The sequence below is a fragment of the Camelina sativa genome, chromosome 3, assembly GCF_030686135.1.
Source record: "Camelina sativa cultivar CO46 ecotype springtype chromosome 3, ASM3068613v1".
In the NCBI taxonomy this organism is placed as follows: domain Eukaryota; kingdom Viridiplantae; phylum Streptophyta; class Magnoliopsida; order Brassicales; family Brassicaceae; genus Camelina; species Camelina sativa.
The window spans coordinates 18,706,386-18,730,049 of NC_141882.1; positions in this window are offsets into that span (position 1 = coordinate 18,706,386).

Genomic DNA, 23,664 nt, shown 5'->3' on the forward strand with positions numbered 1-23,664 from the left:
ACTGCTTCGAATCAATGTTTTCTCGGTTTTAGCCTGTTTCGGGATAAAATGGGTAAAAGTGGTGTCTAAACACTCCAAATTCATCCCGAACTCTCGTAATTAGTCAAATGCATTGGATTGTTACATATTTTGACCCTAGAAAGAGTAACGTAGCTGTTTTCTGCTTCGAATCAATGTTTTCTTCCGGGTTTAGCATGTTTTCTAGGTTTAAGCCTGTTTTGGGATAAAACGGGTTTAAGTGTTGTCTAAACACTCCAAATTCATCCCAAACTCTTACAATTAGTCAAATGCATTGGATTGTCACACATTATGACCCAAGAAACAGTAATAAAGCTCTTTACTGCTTCGAATCAATGTTTTGTCAGTTTTAGCCTGTTTCGGGACAAAATGGGTAAAAGTGGTGTCTAAACACTCCAAATTCAACTCGAACTCTTATAATTAGTCTAATGCATTAGATTGTTACAGATTTTGACCCTAGAAAGAGTAGCGTAGCTGTTTACTGCTTCGAATCAATGTTTTCTCCCGGGTTTAGCCTGTTTTCTTGGTTTAATCCTGTTTTGGGATAAAACGGGTTTAAGTGTTGTCTAAACACTCTAAATTAATCCCGAACTCTTACAATTAGTCAAATGCATTGGATTGTCACACATTCTGACCCTATAAACAGTAACAAAGCTGTTTACTGCTTCGAATCAATGTTTTCTCGGTTTTAGCCTGTTTCGGGACAAAATGGGTAAAAGTGGTGGCTAAACACTCCAAATTCAACCCGAACTCTTATAATTAGTCAAATGCATTGGATTGTTACATATTTTGACCCTAGAAAGTGTAACCTAGCTGTTTACTGCTTCGAATCAATGTTTTCTTCCGGGTTTAGCATGTTCTCTAGGTTTAAGCCTGTTTTGGGATAAAACGGGTTTAAGTGTTGTCTAAACACTCCAAAGTCATCCCAAACTCTTACAATTAGTCAAATGCATTGGATTGTCACACATTCTGACCCTAGAAACAGTAAAAAAGCTATTTAATGCTTTGAATCAATGTTTTCTCGGTTTTAGCCTGTTTCGGGACAAAATGGGTAAAAGTGGTGTCTAAAAACTCCAAATTCAACCCGAACTCTTATAATTAGTCAAATGCATTGGATTGTTACATATTTTGACCCTAGAAAGAGTAACTTAGCTTTTTACTGCTTTGAATCAATGTTTTCTCCCGGGTTTAGCCTGTTTTCTCGGTTTAAGCCTGTTTTGGGATAAAACGGGTTTAAGTGTTGTCTAAACACTCCAAACTCTTACAATTAGTAAAATGCATTGGATTGTCACACATTCTGACCCTAGAAACAGTAATAAAGCTGTTTACTGCTTCGAATCAATGTTTTCTCGGTTTTAGCCTGTTTCGGGAAAAAATAGGTAAAAGTGGTGTATAAACACTCCAAATTCAACCTGAACTCTTGTAATTAGTCTAACGCATCGGATTGTTACATATTTTGACCCTAGAAAGAGTAAAATAGCTGTTTACTGCTTCGAATCAATGTTTTCTCTCGATTTTAGCCTGATTTCTCGGTTTAAGCATGTTTTTAGATAAAACGGGTTTAAGTGTTGGCTAAACACTCCAAATTGATTCCAAACTCTTACAATTAGTAAATTGCATTGGATTGTCATACATTCTGATCCTATAAACAGTAACAAAGCTGTTTACTGCTTCGAATCAATGTTTTCTCGATTTTAGCCTGTTTCGGGACAAAATGGGTAAAAGTGGTGTCTAAACACTCCAAATTCAACCCGAACTCTTATAATTAGTCTAATGTATTAGATTGTTACATATTTTGACCCTAGAAAGAGTAACGTAGCTGTTTACTGCTTCGAATCAATGTTTTCTCAGTTTTAGCCTGTTTCGGGACAAAATGGGTAAAAGTGGTGTCTAAACACTCCAAATTCAACCCAAACTCTTACAATTAGTCAAATGCATTGGATTGTTACATATATTGACCCTAGAAAGAGTAACATAGATGCTTACTGCTTCGAATCAATGTTTTCTCCCGGGTTTAGCCTGTTTTGGGATAAAACGGGTTTAAGTGTTGTCTAAACACTCCAAATTCATCCTGAACTCTTACAATTAGTAAAATGGATTGGATTGTCACACATTCTGACCCTATAAACAGTAACAAAGCTGTTTACTGCTTCGAATCAATGTTTTCTCAGTTTTAGCCTGTTTCGGGACAAAATGGGTAAAAGTGGTGTCTAAACACTCCAAATTCAACCCGAACTCTTATAATTAGTCTAATGCATTGGATTGTTACATATTTTGACCCTAGAAAGAGTAACGTAGCTGTTTACTGCTTTGAATCAATGTTTTCTTCCGGGTTTAGCCTGTTTTCTCGGTTTAAGCCTGTTTTGGGATAAAACGGGTTTAAGTGTTGTCTAAACACTCCAAATTCATCCCAAACTCTTACAATTACTCAAATGCATTGGATTGTCACACATTCTGGCCCTAGAAACAGTAACAAAGCTGTTTACTGCTTCGAATCAATGTTTTCTCAGTTTTAGCCTGTTTCGGGACAAAATGGGTAAAAGTGGTGTATAAACACTCCAAATTCAACCCGAACTCTTATAATTAGTCTAATGCATTGGATTGTTACATATTTTGACCCTAGAAAGAGTAACATAGCTGTTTACTGCTTCAAATCAATGTTTTCTCTCGGTTTTAGCCTGTTTTCTCGGTTTAAGCCTGTTTTTAGGTAAAACGGGTTTAAGTGTTGTCTAAACACTCCAAATTCATCCCGAACTCTTACAATTAGTCAAATGAATTTGATTGTCACACATTCTGACCCTAGAAACAGTAACAAAGCTGTTTACTGCTTCGAATCAATAATTTCTCGGTTTTAGCCTATTTCGGGACAAAATGGGTAAAAGTGGTGTCTAAACACTCCAAATTCAACCCGAACTCTTATAATTAGTCTAATGCATTGGATTGTTACATATTTTGACCCTAGAAAGAGTAACGTAGCTGTTTACTGCTTCGAATCAATGTTTTCTCCCGGGTTTAGCCTATTTTCTCGGTTTAAGCCTGTTTTGGGATAAAACGGGTTTAAGTGTTGTCTAAACACTCCAAATTCATTCCGAACTCTTACAATTAGTAAAATGCATTGGATTGTCACACATTCTGACCCTAGAACCAGTAATAAAGCTGTTTACTGCTTCGAATCAATGTTTTCTCGGTTTTAGTCTGTTTCGGGAAAAAATAGGTAAAAGTGGTGTATAAACACTCTAAATTCAACCTGAACTCTTATAATTAGTCTAACGCATCGGATTGTTACATATTTTGACCCTAGAAAGAGTAAAATAGCTGTTTACTGCTTCGAATCAATGTTTTCTCTCGGTTTTGGCCTGATTTCTCGGTTTAAGCATGTTTTTAGATAAAACGGGTTTAAGTGTTGTCTAAACACTCCAAATTCATTCCGAACTCTTACAATTAGTAAATTGCATTGTATTGTCACACATTCTGACCCTATAAACAGTAACAAAGCTGTTTACTGCTTCGAATCAATGTTTTCTCGATTTTAGCATGTTTCGGGACAAAATGGGTAAAAGTGGTGTCTAAACACTCCAAATTCAACCCGAACTCTTATAATTAGTCTAATGCATTGGATTGTTACATATTTTGACCTTAGAAAGAGTAACGTAGCTGTTTACTGCTTCGAATCAATGTTTTCTTCCGGGACTAGCCTAAATTCTCGGTTTAAGCCTGTTTTGGGATTAAACGGGTTTAAGTGTTGTCTAAACACTCCAAATTCATCCCAAACTCTTACAATTACTCAAATGCATTGGATTGTCACACATTCTGACACTAGAAACAGTAACAAAGCTGTTTACTGCTTCGAATCAATGTTTTCTCGATTTTAGCCTGTTTCGGGACAAAATGGGTAAAAGTGGTGTCTAAACACTCCAAATTCAACCCAAACTCTTACGATTAGTCAAATGCATTGGATTGTTACATATTTTGACCCTAGAAAGAGTAACATAGCTGTTTACTGCTTCAAATCAATGTTTTCTCCCGGGTTTCAGCCTGTTTTGGGATAAAACGGGTTTAAGTGTTGTCTAAACACTCCAAATTCATCCCGAACTCTTACAATTAGTAAAATGCATTGGATTGTCAAACATTCTGACCCTAGAAACAGTAACAAAGATTTTTACTGCTTCGAATCAATGTTTTCTCAGTTTTAGCCTGTTTCGGGACAAAATGGGTAAAAGTGGTGTCTAAACACTCCAAATTCAACCCAAACTCTTACAATTAGTCAAATGCATTGGATTGTTACATATATTGACCCTAGAAAGAGTAACACAGATGCTTACTGCTTCGAATCAATGTTTTCTCCCGGGTTTAGCCTGTTTTGGGATAAAACGGGTTTAAATGTTGTCTAAACACTCCAAATTCATCCTGAACTCTTACAATTAGTAAAATGCATTGGATTGTCACAAATTCTGACCCTAGAAACAGTAACAAAGCTGTTTACTGCTTCGAATCAATGTTTTCTCGGTTTTAGCCTGTTTCGGGACAAAATGGGTAAAAGTAGTGGCTAAACACTCCAAATTCAACCCGAACTCTTATAATTAGTCAAATGCATTGGGTTGTTACATATATTGACCCTACAAAGAGTAACATAGCTGTTTACTGCTTCGAATCAATGTTTTCTCCCGGGTTTAGCTTGTTTTCTCGGTTTAAGCCTGTTTTGGGATAAAACGGGTTTAAGTGTTGTCTAAACACTCCAAATTCATCCCAAACTCTTACAATTAGTAAAATGCATTGGATTGTCACACATTCTGACCCTAGAAACAGTAACAAAGCTGTTTACTGCTTCGAATCAATGTTTTCTCTGTTTTAGCATGTTTCGGGACATAATGGGTAAAAGTGGTGTCTAAACACTCCAAATTCAACCCGAACTCTTATAATTAGTCTAATGCATTGGATTGTTACATATTTTGACCCTAGAAAGAGAAGCGTAGCTGTTTACTGTTTCGAATCAATGTTTTGTCTCGGTTTTAGCCTGTTTTCTCGGTTTAAGCATGGTTTTAGATAAAACGGGTTTAAGTGTTGTCTAAACACTCCAAATTCATTCCGAACTCTTACAATTAGTAAATTGCATTGGATTGTCACACATTCTGACCCTAGAAACAGTAACAAAGCTGTTTACTGCTTCAAATCAATGTTTTCTCGATTTTAGCCTGTTTCGGGACAAAATGGGTAAAAGTGGTGTCTAAACACTCCAAATTCAACCCGAACTCTTACAATTAGTCAAATGCATTGGGTTGTTACATATATTGACCCTACAAAGAGTAACATAGCTGTTTACTGCTTCGAATCAATGTTTTCTCCCGGGTTTAGCCTGTTTTGGGATAAAACGGGTTTAAATGTTGTTTAAACACTCCAAATTCATCCTGAACTCTTACAATTAGTAAAATGCATTGGATTGTCACAAATTCTGACCCTAGAAACAGTAACAAAGCTGTTTACTGCTTCGAATCAATGTTTTCTCGGTTTTAGCCTGTTTCGGGACAAAATGGGTAAAAGTGGTGGCTAAACACTCCAAATTCAACGCGAACTCTTATAATTAGTCAAATGCATTGGGTTGTTACATATATTGACCCTACAAAGAGTAACATAGCTGTTTACTGCTTCGAATCAATGTTTTCTCCCGGGTTTAGCTTGTTTTCTCGGTTTAAGCCTGTTTTGGGATAAAACGGGTTTAAGTGTTGTCTAAACACTCCAAATTCATCCCGAACTCTTACAATTAGTAAAATGCATTGGATTGTCACACATTCTGACCCTAGAAACAGTAACAAAGCTGTTTACTGCTTCGAATCAATGTTTTCTCTGTTTTAGCATGTTTCGGGACAAAATGGGTAAAAGTGGTATCTAAACACTCCAAATTCAACCCGAACTCTTATAATTAGTCTAATGCATTGGATTGTTACATATTTTGACCCTAGAAAGAGTAGCGTAGCTGTTTACTGCTTCGAATCAATGTTTTGTCTCGGTTTTAGCCTGTTTTCTCGGTTTAAGCATGTTTTTAGATAAAACGGGTTTAAGTGTTGTCTAAACACTCCAAATTCATTCCGAACTCTTACAATTAGTAAATTGCATTGGATTGTCACACATTCTGACCCTAGAAACAGTAACAAAGCTGTTTACTGCTTCAAATCAATGTTTTCTCAATTTTAGCCTGTTTCGGGACAAAATGGGTAAAAGTGGTGTCTAAACACTCCAAATTCTACCCGAACTCTTACAATTAGTCAAATGCATTGGGTTGTTACATATATTGACCCTACAAAGAGTAACATAGCTGTTTACTGCTTCGAATCAATGTTTTCTCCCGGGTTTAGCCTGTTTTGGGATAAAACGGGTTTAAGTGTTGTCTAAACACTCCAAATTCATCCTGAACTCTTACAATTAGTAAAATGCATTGGATTGTCACAAATTCTGACCCTAGAAACAGTAACAAAGCTGTTTACTGCTTCGAATCAATGTTTTCTTGGTTTTAGCCTTTTTCGGGACAAAATGGGTAAAGTGGTGTCTAAACACTCCAAATTCATCCCGAACTCTCGCAATTAGTCAAATGCATTGGATTGTTACATATTTTGACCCTAGAAAGAGTAACGTAGCTGTTTTCTGCTTGGAATCCATGTTTTCTCCCAGGTTTAGCCTGTTTTCTCGGTTTAAGCCTGTTTTGAGATAAAACGGGTTTAAGTGTTGTCTAATCACTCCATAATCATTCCAAACTCTTACAATTAGTAAAATGCATTGGATTGTCACACATTCTGACCCTATAAACAGTAACAAAGCTGTTTACTGCTTCGAATCAATGTTTTCTCAGTTTTAGCCTGTTTCGGGACAAAATGGGTAAAAGTGGTGTCTAAACACTCCAAATTCAACTTGAACTCTTATAATTAGTCTAATGCATTAGATTGTTACATATTTTGACCCTAGAAAGAATAGCGTAGCTGTTTACTGCTTCGAATCAATGTTTTCTCCCGGGTTTAGCCTGTTTTCTTGGTTTAATCCTGTTTTGGGATAAAACGGGTTTAAGTGTTGTCTAAACACTCCAAATTCATCCCGAACTCTTACAATTAGTCAAATGCATTGGATTGTCACACATTCTGACTCTAGAAACAGTAAAAAAGCTATTTACTGCTTTGAATCAATGTTTTCTTGGTTTTAGCCTCTTTTGGGACAAAATGGGTAAAAGTGGTGTCTAAACACTCCAAATTCAACCCGAACTCTTATAATTAGTCAAATGCATTGGATTGTTACATATTTTGACCCTAGAAAGAATAGCGTAGCTGTTTACTGCTTCGAATCAATGTTTTCTCCCGGGTTTAGCCTGTTTTCTTGGTTTAATCCTGTTTTGGGATAAAACGGGTTTAAGTGTTGTCTAAACACTCCAAATTCATCCCGAACTCTTACAATTAGTCAAATGCATTGGATTGTCACACATTCTGACTCTAGAAACAGTAAAAAAGCTATTTACTGCTTTGAATCAATGTTTTCTTGGTTTTAGCCTCTTTCGGGACAAAATGGGTAAAAGTGGTGTCTAAACACTCCAAATTCAACCCAAACTCTTACAATTAGTCAAATGCATTGGATTGTTACATATTTTGACCCTAGAAAGAGTAACATAGCTGTTTACTGCTTCAAATCAATGTTTACTCCCGGGTTTCAGCCTGTTTTGGGATAAAACGGGTTTAAGTGTTGTCTAAACACTCCAAATTCATCCCGAACTCTTACAATTAGTAAAATGCATTGGATTGTCAAACATTCTGACCCTAGAAACAGTAACAAAGATTTTTACTGCTTCGAATCAATGTTTTCTCAGTTTTAGCCTGTTTCGGGACAAAATGGGTAAAAGTGGTGTCTAAACACTCCAAATTCAACCCAAACTCTTACAATTAGTCAAATGCATTGGATTGTTACATATATTGACCCTAGAAAGAGTAACACAGATGCTTACTGCTTCGAATCAATGTTTTCTCCCGGGTTTAGCCTGTTTTGGGATAAAACGGGTTTAAATGTTGTCTAAACACTCCAAATTCATCCTGAACTCTTACAATTAGTAAAATGCATTGGATTGTCACAAATTCTGACCCTAGAAACAGTAACAAAGCTGTTTACTGCTTCGAATCAATGTTTTCTCGGTTTTAGCCTGTTTCGGGACAAAATGGGTAAGAGTGGTGGCTAAACACTCCAAATTCAACGCGAACTCTTATAATTAGTCAAATGCATTGGGTTGTTACATATATTGACCCTACAAAGAGTAACATAGCTGTTTACTGCTTCGAATCAATGTTTTCTCCCGGGTTTAGCTTGTTTTCTCGGTTTAAGCCTGTTTTGGGATAAAACGGGTTTAAGTGTTGTCTAAACACTCCAAATTCATCCCGAACTCTTACAATTAGTAAAATGCATTGGATTGTCACACATTCTGACCCTAGAAACAGTAACAAAGCTGTTTACTGCTTCGAATCAATGTTTTCTCTGTTTTAGCATGTTTCGGGACAAAATGGGTAAAAGTGGTGTCTAAACACTCCAAATTCAACCCGAACTCTTATAATTAGTCTAATGCATTGGATTGTTACATATTTTGACCCTAGAAAGACTAGCGTAGCTGTTTACTGCTTCGAATCAATGTTTTGTCTCGGTTTTAGCCTGTTTTCTCGGTTTAAGCATGTTTTTAGATAAAACGGGTTTAAGTGTTGTCTAAACACTCCAAATTCATTCCGAACTCTTACAATTAGTAAATTGCATTGGATTGTCACACATTCTGACCCTAGAAACAGTAACAAAGCTGTTTACTGCTTCAAATCAATGTTTTCTCGATTTTAGCCTGTTTCGGGACAAAATGGGTAAAAGTGGTGTCTAAACACTCCAAATTCAACCCGAACTCTTACAATTAGTCAAATGCATTGGGTTGTTACATATATTGACCCTACAAAGAGTAACATAGCTGTTTACTGCTTCGAATCAATGTTTTCTCCCGGGTTTAGCCTGTTTTGGGATAAAACGGGTTTAAGTGTTGTCTAAACACTCCAAATTCATCATGAACTCTTACAATTAGTAAAATGCATTGGATTGTCACAAATTCTGACCCTAGAAACAGTAACAAAGCTGTTTACTGCTTCGAATCAATGTTTTCTTGGTTTTAGCCTTTTTCGGGACAAAATGGGTAAAAGTGGTGTCTAAACACTCCAAATTCATCCCGAACTCTCGCAATTAGTCAAATGCATTGGATTGTTACATATTTTGACCCTAGAAAGAGTAACGTAGCTGTTTTCTGCTTCGAATCCATGTTTTCTCCCAGGTTTAGCCTGTTTTCTCGGTTTAAGCCTGTTTTGAGATAAAACGGGTTTAAGTGTTGTCTAATCACTCCATATTCATTCCAAACTCTTACAATTAGTAAGATGCATTGGATTGTCACACATTCTGACCCTATAAACAGTAACAAAGCTGTTTACTGCTTCGAATCAATGTTTTCTCAGTTTTAGCCTGTTTCGGGACAAAATGGGTAAAAGTGGTGTCTAAACACTCCAAATTCAACTTGAACTCTTATAATTAGTCTAATGCATTAGATTGTTACATATTTTGACCCTAGAAAGAATAGCGTAGCTGTTTACTGCTTCGAATCAATGTTTTCTTCCGGGTTTAGCCTGTTTTCTCGGTTTAAGCTTGTTTTGGGATAAAACGGGTTTAAGTGTTGTCTAAACACTCCAAATTCATCCCGAACTCTTACAATTAGTCAATTGCATTGGATTGTCACACATTCTGACCCTAGAAACAGTAACAAAGCTGTTTACTGCTTTGAATCAATGTTTTCTCGGTTTTAGCCTGTTTTGGGATAAAACGGGTTTAAGTGTTGTCTAAACACTCCAAATTCATCCCGAACTCTTACAATTTGTCAAATGCATTGGATTGTCACACATTCTGACCCTAGAAACAGTAATAAAGCTGTTTACTGCTTCGAATCAATGTTTTCTCGGTTTTAGCCTGTTTCGGGAAAAAATAGGTAAAAGTGGTGTATAAACACTCCAAATTCAACCTGAACTCTTATAATTAGTCTAACGCATTGGATTGTTACATATTTTGACCCTAGAAAAAGTAAAATAGCTGTTTACTGCTTCGAATCAATGTTTTCTCTCGGTTTTAGCCTGATTTCTCGGTTTAGGCATGTTTTTAGATAAAACGGGTTTAAGTGTTGTCTAAACACTCCAAATTCATTCCGAACTCTTACAATTAGTAAATTGCATTGGATTGTCACACATTCTGACCCTATAAACAGTAACAAAGCTGTTTACTGCTTCGAATCAATGTTTTCTCGATTTTAGCCTGTTTCGGGACAAAATGGGTAAAAGTGGTGTCTAAACACTCCAAATTCAACCCGAACTCTTATAATTAGTCTAATGCATTGGATTGTTACATATTTTGACCTTAGAAAGAGTAATGTAGCTGTTTACTGCTTCGAATCAATGTTTTCTTCCGGGACTAGCTTAAATTATCGGTTTAAGCCTGTTTTGGGATAAAACGGGTTTAAGTGTTGTCTAAACACTCCAAATTCATCCCAAACTCTTACAATTACTCAAATGCATTGGATTGTCACACATTCTGACACTAGAAACAGTAACAAAGCTGTTTACTGCTTCGAATCAATGTTTTCTCGATTTTAGCCTGTTTCGGGACAAAATGGGTAAAACTGGTGTCTAAACACAACAAATTCAACCCAAACTCTTACAATTAGTCAAATGCATTGGATTGTTACATATTTTGACCCTAGAAAGAGTAACATAGCTGTTTACTGCTTCGAATCAATGTTTTCTCCCGGGTTTCAGCCTGTTTTGGGATAAAACGAGTTTAAGTGTTGTCTAAACACTCCAAATTCATCCCGAACTCTTACAATTAGTAAAATGAATTGGATTGTCAAACATTCTGACCCTAGAAACAGTAACAAAGCTTTTTACTGCTTCGAATCAATGTTTTCTCAGTTTTAGCCTGTTTCGGGACAAAATGGGTAAAAGTGGTGTCTAAACACTCCAAATTCAAACCGAACTCTTATAATTAGTCTAATGCATTAGATTGTTACATATTTTGACCCAAGAAAGAGTAGCGTAGCTGTTTACTGCTTTGAATCAATGTTTTCTCCCGGGTTTAGCCTGTTTTCTTGGTTTAATCATGTTTTGGGATAAAACGGGTTTAAGTGTTGTCTAAACACTCCAAATTCATCTCAAACTCTTACAATTAGTCAAATGCATTGGATTGTCACACATTCTGACCCTATAAACAGTAACAAAGCTGTTTACTGCTTCGAATCAATGTTTTCTCGGTTTTAGCCTGTTTCGGGACAAAATGGGTAAAAGTGGTGTCTAAACACTCCAAATTCATTCGAACTCTCGCAATTAGTCAAATGCATTGGATTGTTACATATTTTGACCCTAGAAAGTGTAACTTAGCTGTTTACTGCTTCGAATCAATGTTTTCTTCCGGGTTTAGCCTGTTTTCTCGGTTTAAGCTTGTTTTGGGATAAAACGGGTTTAAGTGTTGTCTAAACACTCCAAATTCATCCCGAACTCTTACAATTAGTCAATTGCATTGGATTGTCACACATTCTGACCCTAGAAACAGTAACAAAGCTGTTTACTGCTTTGAATCAATGTTTTCTCGGTTTTAGCCTGTTTCGGGACAAAATGGGTAAAAGTGGTGTCTAAACACTCCAAATTCAACCCGAACTCTTATAATTAGTCAAATGCATTGGATTGTTACATATTTTGACCCTAGAAAGAGTAGCGTAGCTGTTTACTGCTTTGAATCAATGTTTTCTCCCGGGTTTAGCCTGTTTTCTTGGTTTAATCATGTTTTGGGATAAAACGGGTTTAAGTGTTGTCTAAACACTCCAAATTCATCTCAAACTCTTACAATTAGTCAAATGCATTGGATTGTCACACATTCTGACCCTATAAACAGTAACAAAGCTGTTTACTGCTTCGAATCAATGTTTTCTCGGTTTTAGCCTGTTTCGGGACAAAATGGGTAAAAGTGGTGTCTAAACACTCCAAATTCATTCGAACTCTCGCAATTAGTCAAATGCATTGGATTGTTACATATTTTGACCCTAGAAAGTGTAACTTAGCTGTTTACTGCTTCGAATCAATGTTTTCTTCCGGGTTTAGCCTGTTTTCTCGGTTTAAGCTTGTTTTGGGATAAAACGGGTTTAAGTGTTGTCTAAACACTCCAAATTCATCCCGAACTCTTACAATTAGTCAATTGCATTGGATTGTCACACATTCTGACCCTAGAAACAGTAACAAAGCTGTTTACTGCTTTGAATCAATGTTTTCTCGGTTTTAGCCTGTTTCGGGACAAAATGGGTAAAAGTGGTGTCTAAACACTCCAAATTCAACCCGAACTCTTATAATTAGTCAAATGCATTGGATTGTTACATATTTTGACCCTAGAAAGAGTAGCGTAGCTGTTTACTGCTTCGAATCAATGTTTTCTCCCGGGTTTAGCCTGTTTTCTTGGTTTAATCCTGTTTTGGGATAAAACGGGTTTAAGTGTTGTCTAAACACTCCAAATTAATCCCGAACTCTTACAATTAGTCAAATGCATTGGATTGTCACACATTCTGACCCTATAAACAGTAACAAAGCTGTTTACTGCTTCGAATCAATGTTTTCTCGGTTTTAGCCTGTTTCGGGACAAAATGGGTAAAAGTGGTGGCTAAACACTCCAAATTCAACCCGAACTCTTATAATAAGTCAAATGCATTGGATTGTTATATATTTTGACCCTAGAAAGTGTAACTTAGCTGTTTACTGCTTCGAATCAATGTTTTCTTCTGGGTTTAGCTTGTTTTCTCGGTTTAAGCCTGTTTTGGGATAAAACGGGTTTAAGTGTTGTCTAAACACTCCAAATTCATCCCGAACTCTTACAATTAGTAAAATGCATTGGATTGTCACACATTCTGACCCTAGAAACAGTAACAAAGCTGTTTACTGCTTCGAATCAATGTTTTCTCAGTTTTAGCCTGTTTCGGGACAAAATGGGTAAAAGTGGTGTCTAAACACTCCAAATTCAACCAAACTCTTATAATTAGTCTAATGCATTAGATTGTTACATATTTTGACCCTAGAAAAAGTAAAATAGCTGTTTACTGCTTCGAATCAATGTTTTCTCTCGGTTTTAGCCTGATTTCTCGGTTTAAGCATGTTTTTAGATAAAACGGGTTTAAGTGTTGTCTAAACACTCCAAATTCATTCCGAACTCTTACAATTAGTAAATTGCATTGGATTGTCATAGATTCTGACCCTATAAACAGTAACAAAGCTGTTTACTGCTTCGAATCAATGTTTTCTCGATTTTAGCCTGTTTCGGGACAAAATGGGTAAAAGTGGTGTCTAAACACTCCAAATTCAACCCGAACTCTTACAATTAGTCAAATGCATTGGGTTGTTACATATATTGACCCTACAAAGAGTAACATAGCTGTTTACTGCTTCGAATCAATGTTTTCTCCCGGGTTTAGCCTGTTTTGGGATAAAACGGGTTTAAGTGTTGTCTAAACACTCCAAATTCATCATGAACTCTTACAATTAGTAAAATGCATTGGATTGTCACAAATTCTGACCCTAGAAACAGTAACAAAGCTGTTTACTGCTTCGAATCAATGTTTTCTTGGTTTTAGCCTTTTTCGGGACAAAATGGGTAAAAGTGGTGTCTAAACACTCCAAATTCATCCCGAACTCTCGCAATTAGTCAAATGCATTGGATTGTTACATATTTTGACCCTACAAAGAGTAACGTAGCTGTTTTCTGCTTCGAATCCATGTTTTCTCCCAGGTTTAGCCTGTTTTCTCGGTTTAAGCCTGTTTTGAGATAAAACGGGTTTAAGTGTTGTCTAATCACTCCATATTCATTCCAAACTCTTACAATTAGTAAGATGCATTGGATTGTCACACATTCTGACCCTATAAACAGTAACAAAGCTGTTTACTGCTTCGAATCAATGTTTTCTCAGTTTTAGCCTGTTTCGGGACAAAATGGGTAAAAGTGGTGTCTAAACACTCCAAATTCAACTTGAACTCTTATAATTAGTCTAATGCATTAGATTGTTACATATTTTGACCCTAGAAAGAATAGCGTAGCTGTTTACTGCTTCGAATCAATGTTTTCTTCCGGGTTTAGCCTGTTTTCTCGGTTTAAGCTTGTTTTGGGATAAAACGGGTTTAAGTGTTGTCTAAACACTCCAAATTAATCCCGAACTCTTACAATTAGTCAAATGCATTGGATTGTCACACATTCTGACCCTATAAACAGTAACAAAGCTGTTTACTGCTTCGAATCAATGTTTTCTCGGTTTTAGCCTGTTTCGGGACAAAATGGGTAAAAGTGGTGGCTAAACACTCCAAATTCAACCCGAACTCTTATAATAAGTCAAATGCATTGGATTGTTATATATTTTGACCCTAGAAAGTGTAACTTAGCTGTTTACTGCTTCGAATCAATGTTTTCTTCTGGGTTTAGCTTGTTTTCTCGGTTTAAGCCTGTTTTGGGATAAAACGGGTTTAAGTGTTGTCTAAACACTCCAAATTCATCCCGAACTCTTACAATTAGTAAAATGCATTGGATTGTCACACATTCTGACCCTAGAAACAGTAACAAAGCTGTTTACTGCTTCGAATCAATGTTTTCTCAGTTTTAGCCTGTTTCGGGACAAAATGGGTAAAAGTGGTGTCTAAACACTCCAAATTCAACCAAACTCTTATAATTAGTCTAATGCATTAGATTGTTACATATTTTGACCCTAGAAAAAGTAAAATAGCTGTTTACTGCTTCGAATCAATGTTTTCTCTCGGTTTTAGCCTGATTTCTCGGTTTAAGCATGTTTTTAGATAAAACGGGTTTAAGTGTTGTCTAAACACTCCAAATTCATTCCGAACTCTTACAATTAGTAAATTGCATTGGATTGTCATAGATTCTGACCCTATAAACAGTAACAAAGCTGTTTACTGCTTCGAATCAATGTTTTCTCGATTTTAGCCTGTTTCGGGACAAAATGGGTAAAAGTGGTGTCTAAACACTCCAAATTCAACCCGAACTCTTACAATTAGTCAAATGCATTGGGTTGTTACATATATTGACCCTACAAAGAGTAACATAGCTGTTTACTGCTTCGAATCAATGTTTTCTCCCGGGTTTAGCCTGTTTTGGGATAAAACGGGTTTAAGTGTTGTCTAAACACTCCAAATTCATCATGAACTCTTACAATTAGTAAAATGCATTGGATTGTCACAAATTCTGACCCTAGAAACAGTAACAAAGCTGTTTACTGCTTCGAATCAATGTTTTCTTGGTTTTAGCCTTTTTCGGGACAAAATGGGTAAAAGTGGTGTCTAAACACTCCAAATTCATCCCGAACTCTCGCAATTAGTCAAATGCATTGGATTGTTACATATTTTGACCCTACAAAGAGTAACGTAGCTGTTTTCTGCTTCGAATCCATGTTTTCTCCCAGGTTTAGCCTGTTTTCTCGGTTTAAGCCTGTTTTGAGATAAAACGGGTTTAAGTGTTGTCTAATCACTCCATATTCATTCCAAACTCTTACAATTAGTAAGATGCATTGGATTGTCACACATTCTGACCCTATAAACAGTAACAAAGCTGTTTACTGCTTCGAATCAATGTTTTCTCAGTTTTAGCCTGTTTCGGGACAAAATGGGTAAAAGTGGTGTCTAAACACTCCAAATTCAACTTGAACTCTTATAATTAGTCTAATGCATTAGATTGTTACATATTTTGACCCTAGAAAGAATAGCGTAGCTGTTTACTGCTTCGAATCAATGTTTTCTTCCGGGTTTAGCCTGTTTTCTCGGTTTAAGCTTGTTTTGGGATAAAACGGGTTTAAGTGTTGTCTAAACACTCCAAATTAATCCCGAACTCTTACAATTAGTCAAATGCATTGGATTGTCACACATTCTGACCCTATAAACAGTAACAAAGCTGTTTACTGCTTCGAATCAATGTTTTCTCGGTTTTAGCCTGTTTCGGGACAAAATGGGTAAAAGTGGTGGCTAAACACTCCAAATTCAACCCGAACTCTTATAATAAGTCAAATGCATTGGATTGTTATATATTTTGACCCTAGAAAGTGTAACTTAGCTGTTTACTGCTTCGAATCAATGTTTTCTTCTGGGTTTAGCTTGTTTTCTCGGTTTAAGCCTGTTTTGGGATAAAACGGGTTTAAGTGTTGTCTAAACACTCCAAATTCATCCCGAACTCTTACAATTAGTAAAATGCATTGGATTGTCACACATTCTGACCCTAGAAACAGTAACAAAGCTGTTTACTGCTTCGAATCAATGTTTTCTCAGTTTTAGCCTGTTTCGGGACAAAATGGGTAAAAGTGGTGTCTAAACACTCCAAATTCAACCAAACTCTTATAATTAGTCTAATGCATTAGATTGTTACATATTTTGACCCTAGAAAAAGTAAAATAGCTGTTTACTGCTTCGAATCAATGTTTTCTCTCGGTTTTAGCCTGATTTCTCGGTTTAAGCATGTTTTTAGATAAAACGGGTTTAAGTGTTGTCTAAACACTCCAAATTCATTCCGAACTCTTACAATTAGTAAATTGCATTGGATTGTCACAGATTCTGACCCTATAAACAGTAACAAAGCTGTTTACTGCTTCGAATCAATGTTTTCTCGATTTTAGCCTGTTTCGGGACAAAATGGGTAAAAGTGGTGTCTAAACACTCCAAATTCAACCCGAACTCTTACAATTAGTCAAATGCATTGGGTTGTTACATATATTGACCCTACAAAGAGTAACATAGCTGTTTACTGCTTCGAATCAATGTTTTCTCCCGGGTTTAGCCTGTTTTGGGATAAAACGGGTTTAAGTGTTGTCTAAACACTCCAAATTCATCATGAACTCTTACAATTAGTAAAATGCATTGGATTGTCACAAATTCTGACCCTAGAAACAGTAACAAAGCTGTTTACTGCTTCGAATCAATGTTTTCTTGGTTTTAGCCTTTTTCGGGACAAAATGGGTAAAAGTGGTGTCTAAACACTCCAAATTCATCCCGAACTCTCGCAATTAGTCAAATGCATTGGATTGTTACATATTTTGACCCTACAAAGAGTAACGTAGCTGTTTTCTGCTTCGAATCCATGTTTTCTCCCAGGTTTAGCCTGTTTTCTCGGTTTAAGCCTGTTTTGAGATAAAACGGGTTTAAGTGTTGTCTAATCACTCCATATTCATTCCAAACTCTTACAATTAGTAAGATGCATTGGATTGTCACACATTCTGACCCTATAAACAGTAACAAAGCTGTTTACTGCTTCGAATCAATGTTTTCTCAGTTTTAGCCTGTTTCGGGACAAAATGGGTAAAAGTGGTGTCTAAACACTCCAAATTCAACTTGAACTCTTATAATTAGTCTAATGCATTAGATTGTTACATATTTTGACCCTAGAAAGAATAGCGTAGCTGTTTACTGCTTCGAATCAATGTTTTCTTCCGGGTTTAGCCTGTTTTCTCGGTTTAAGCTTGTTTTGGGATAAAACGGGTTTAAGTGTTGTCTAAACACTCCAAATTCATCCCGAACTCTTACAATTAGTCAATTGCATTGGATTGTCACACATTCTGACCCTAGAAACAGTAACAAAGCTGTTTACTGCTTTGAATCAATGTTTTCTCGGTTTTAGCCTGTTTTGGGATAAAACGGGTTTAAGTGTTGTCTAAACACTCCAAATTCATCCCGAACTCTTACAATTAGTCAAATGCATTGGATTGTCACACATTCTGACCCTAGAAACAGTAATAAAGCTGTTTACTGCTTCGAATCAATGTTTTCTCGGTTTTAGCCTGTTTCGGGAAAAAATAGGTAAAAGTGGTGTATAAACACTCCAAATTCAACCTGAACTCTTATAATTAGTCTAACGCATTGGATTGTTACATATTTTGACCCTAGAAAAAGTAAAATAGCTGTTTACTGCTTCGAATCAATGTTTTCTCTCGGTTTTAGCCTGATTTCTCGGTTTAAGCATGTTTTTAGATAAAACGGGTTTAAGTGTTGTCTAAACACTCCAAATTCATTCCGAACTCTTACAATTAGTAAATTGCATTGGATTGTCACACATTCTGACCCTATAAACAGTAACAAAGCTGTTTACTGCTTCGAATCAATGTTTTCTCGATTTTAGCCTGTTTCGGGACAAAATGGGTAAAAGTGGTGTCTAAACACTCCAAATTCAACCCGAACTCTTATAATTAGTCTAATGCATTGGATTGTTACATATTTTGACCTTAGAAAGAGTAATGTAGCTGTTTACTGCTTCGAATCAATGTTTTCTTCCGGGACTAGCTTAAATTATCGGTTTAAGCCTGTTTTGGGATAAAACGGGTTTAAGTGTTGTCTAAACACTCCAAATTCATCCCAAACTCTTACAATTACTCAAATGCATTGGATTGTCACACATTCTGACACTAGAAACAGTAACAAAGCTGTTTACTGCTTCGAATCAATGTTTTCTCGATTTTAGCCTGTTTCGGGACAAAATGGGTAAAACTGGTGTCTAAACACAACAAATTCAACCCAAACTCTTACAATTAGTCAAATGCATTGGATTGTTACATATTTTGACCCTAGAAAGAGTAACATAGCTGTTTACTGCTTCGAATCAATGTTTTCTCCCGGGTTTCAGCCTGTTTTGGGATAAAACGAGTTTAAGTGTTGTCTAAACACTCCAAATTCATCCCGAACTCTTACAATTAGTAAAATGAATTGGATTGTCAAACATTCTGACCCTAGAAACAGTAACAAAGCTTTTTACTGCTTCGAATCAATGTTTTCTCAGTTTTAGCCTGTTTCGGGACAAAATGGGTAAAAGTGGTGTCTAAACACTGCAAATTCAACCCGAACTCTTATAATTAGTCTAATACATTAGATTGTTACATATTTTGACCCAAGAAAGAGTAGCGTAGCTGTTTACTGCTTTGAATCAATGTTTTCTCCCGGGTTTAGCCTGTTTTCTTGGTTTAATCATGTTTTGGGATAAAACGGGTTTAAGTGTTGTCTAAACACTCCAAATTCATCTCAAACTCTTAAAATTAGTCAAATGCATTGGATTGTCACACATTCTGACCCTAGAAACAGTAACAAAGCTGTTTACTGCTTTGAATCAATGTTTTCTCGGTTTTAGCCTGTTTCGGGACAAAATGGGTAAAAGTGGTGTATAAACACTCCAAATTCAACCCGAACTCTTATAATCAGTCAAATGCATTGGATTGTTACATATTTTGACCCTAGAAAGAGTAACTTAGCTTTTTACTGCTTTGAATCAATGTTTTCTCCCGGGTTTAGCGTATTTTCTCGGTTTAAGCCTGTTTTGGGATAAAACGGGTTTAAGTGTTGTCTAAACACTCCAAATTCATTCTGAACTCTTACAATTAGTAAAATGCATTGGATTGTCACACATTCTTACCCTAGAAACAGTAATAAAGCTGTTTACTGATTCGAATCAATGTTTTCTCGGTTTTAGCCTGTTTCGCGAAAAAATGGGTAAAAGTAGTGTACAAACACTCCAAATTCAACCTGAACTCTTATAATTAGTCTAACGCATTGGATTGTTACATATTTTGACCCTAGAAAGAGTAAAATAGCTGTTTACTGCTTCGAATCAATATTTTCTCTCGGTTTTAGCCTGTTTTCTCGGTTTTAGCCTGTTTTCTCGGTTTAAGCATGTTTTTAGATAAAACGGGTTTGAATGTTGTCTAAACACTCCAAATTCATTCCGAACTCTTACAATTAGTAAATTGCATTGGATTGTCACACATTCTGACCCTAGAAACAGTAACAAAGCTGTTTACTGCTTCGAATCAATGTTGTCTCGATTTTAGCCTGTTTCGGGACAAAATGGGTAAAAGTGGTGTCTAAACACTCCAAATTCAACCCGAACTCTTACAATTAGTCAAATGCATTGGATTGTTACATATTTTGACCCTAGAAAGAGTAACATAGCTGTTTACTGCTTTGAATCAATGTTTTCTCGATTTTAGCCTGTTTCAGGACAAAATGGGTAAAAGTGGTGTCTAAACACTCCAAATTCAACCCGAACTCTTATAATTAGTCTAATGCATTGGATTGTTACATATATTGACCCTACAAAGAGTAACGTAGCTGTTTACTGCTTCGAATCAATGTTTTCTTCCGGGTTTAGCCTGTTTTCTCGGTTTAAGCCTGTTTTGGGATAAAACGGGTTTAAGTGTTGTCTAAACACTCCAAATTCATCCCAAACTCTTACAATTACTCAAATGCATTGGATTGTCACACATTCTGGCCCTAGAAACAGTAACAAAGCTGTTTACTGCTTCGAATCAATGTTTTCTCAGTTTTAGCCTGTTTCGGGACAAAATGGGTAAAAGTGGTGTCTAAACACTCCAAATTCAACCCAAACTCTTACAATTAGTCAAATGCATTGGATTGTTACATATATTGACCCTACAAAGAGTAACATAGATGCTTACTGCTTCGAATCAATGTTTTCTCCCGGGTTTAGCCTGTTTTGGGATAAAACGGGTTTAAGTGTTGTCTAAACACTCCAAATTCATCCCGAACACTTAAAATTAGTCAAATGCATTGGATTGTCACACATTCTGACCCTAGAAACAGTAACAAAGCTGTTTACTGCTTTGAATCAATGTTTTCTCGGTTTTAGCTTGTTTCGGGACAAAATGGGTAAAAGTGGTGTCTAAACACTCCAAATTCAACCCGAACTCTTATAATCAGTCAAATGCATTGGATTGTTACATATTTTGACCCTAGAAAGAGTAACTTAGCTTTTTACTGCTTTGAATCAATGTTTTCTCCCGGGTTTAGCGTATTTTCTTGGTTTAAGCCTGTTTTGGGATAAAACGGGTTTAAGTGTTGTCTAAACACTCCAAATTCATTCCGAACTCTTACAATTAGTAAAATGCATTGGATTGTCACACATTCTTACCCTAGAAACAGTAATAAAGCTGTTTACTGCTTCGAATCAATGTTTTCTCGGTTTTAGCCTGTTTCGCGAAAAAATGGGTAAAAGTAGTGTACAAACACTCCAAATTCAACCTGAACTCTTATAATTAGTCTAACGCATTGGATTGTTACATATTTTGACCCTAGAAAGAGTAAAATAGCTGTTTACTACTTCGAATCAATATTTTCTCTCGGTTTTAGCCTGTTTTCTCGGTTTAAGCATGTTTTTAGATAAAACGGGTTTAAATGTTGTCTAAACACTCCAAATTCATTCCGAACTCTTACAATTAGTAAATTGCATTGGATTGTCACACATTCTGACCCTAGAAACAGTAACAAAGCTGTTTACTGCTTCGAATCAATGTTGTCTCGATTTTAGCCTGTTTGGGACAAAATGGGTAAAAGTAGTGTCTAAACACTCCAAATTCAACCCGAACTCTTACAATTAGTCAAATGCATTGGATTGTTACATATTTTGACCCTAGAAAGAGTAACATAGCTGTTTACTGCTTTGAATCAATGTTTTCTCGATTTTAGCCTGTTTCGGGACAAAATGGGTAAAAGTGGTGTCTAAACACTCCAAATTCAACCCGAACTCTTATAATTAGTCTAATGCATTGGATTGTTACATATATTGACCCTACAAAGAGTAACGTAGCTGTTTACTGCTTCGAATCAATGTTTTCTTCCGGGTTTAGCCTGTTTTCTCGGTTTAAGCCTGTTTTGGGATAAAACGGGTTTAAGTGTTGTCTAAACACTCCAAATTCATCCCAAACTCTTACAATTACTCAAATGCATTGGATTGTCACACATTCTGGCCCTAGAAACAGTAACAAAGCTTTTTACTGCTTCGAATCAATGTTTTCTCAGTTTTAGCCTGTTTCGGGACAAAATGGGTAAAAGTGGTGTGTAAACACTCCAAATTCAACCCAAACTCTTACAATTAGTCAAATGCATTGGATTGTTACATATATTGACCCTAAAAAGACTAACATAGATGCTTACTGCTTCGAATCAATTTTTTCTCCCGGGTTTAGCCTGTTTTGGGATTAAACGGGTTTAAGTGTTGTCTAAACACTCCAAATTCATCCTGAACTCTTACAATTAGTAAAATGCATTGGATTGTCACAAATTCTGACCCTAGAAACAGTAACAAAGCTGTTTACTGCTTCGAATCAATGTTTTCTCGGTTTTAGCCTGTTTCGGGACAAAATGGGTAAATGTGGTGTCTAAACACTCCAAATTCAACCCGAACTCTTATAATTAGTCAAATGCATTGTATTGTTACATATTTTGACCCTAGAAAGAGTAACGTAGCTGTTTACTGCTTCGAATCAATGTTTTCTCCCGGGTTTAGCCTGTTTTCTTGGTTTAATCCTGTTTTGGGATAAAACGGGTTTAAGTGTTGTCTAAACACTCCAAATTCATCCCGAACTCTTACAATTAGTCAAATGCATTGGATTGTCACACATTCTGACCCTAGAAACAGTAACAAAGCTGTTTACTGCTTTGAATCAATGTTTTCTCGGTTTTAGCCTGTTTCGGGACAAAATGGGTAAAAGTGGTGTCTACACACTCCAAATTCAACCCGAACTCTTGTAATTAGTCAAATGCATTGGATTGTTACATATTTTGACCCTAGAAAGAGTAACTTAGCTTTTTACTGCTTTGAATCAATGTTTTCTCCCGGGTTTAGCCTGTTTTGGGATTAAACGGGTTTAAGTGTTGTCTAAACACTCCAAATTCATCCTGAACTCTTACAATTAGTAAAATGCATTGGATTGTCACAAATTCTGACCCTAGAAACAGTAACAAAGCTGTTTACTGCTTCGAATCAATGTTTTCTCGGTTTTAGCCTGTTTCGGGACAAAATGGGTAAATGTGGTGTCTAAACACTCCAAATTCAACCCGAACTCTTATAATTAGTCAAATGCATTGTATTGTTACATATTTTGACCCTAGAAAGAGTAACGTAGCTGTTTACTGCTTCGAATCAATGTTTTCTCCCGGGTTTAGCCTGTTTTCTTGGTTTAATCCTGTTTTGGGATAAAACGGGTTTAAGTGTTGTCTAAACACTCCAAATTCATCCCGAACTCTTACAATTAGTCAAATGCATTGGATTGTCACACATTCTGACCCTAGAAACAGTAACAAAGCTGTTTACTGCTTTGAATCAATGTTTTCTCGGTTTTAGCCTGTTTCAGGACAAAATGGGTAAAAGTGGTGTCTACACACTCCAAATTCAACCCGAACTCTTGTAATTAGTCAAATGCATTGGATTGTTACATATTTTGACCCTAGAAAGAGTAACTTAGCTTTTTACTGCTTTGAATCAATGTTTTCTCCCGGGTTTAGCGTATTTTCTCGGTTTAAGCCTGTTTTGGGATAAAACGAATTTAAGTGTTGTCTAAACACTCCAAATTCATTCCGAACTCTTACAATTAGTAAAATGCATTGGATTGTCACACATTCTTACCCTAGAAACAGTAATAAAGCTTTTTACTGCTTCGAATCAATGTTTTCTCGGTTTTAGCCTGTTTCGCGAAAAAATGGGTAAAAGTAGTGTACAAACACTCCAAATTCAACCTGAACTCTTATAATTAGTCTAACGCATTGG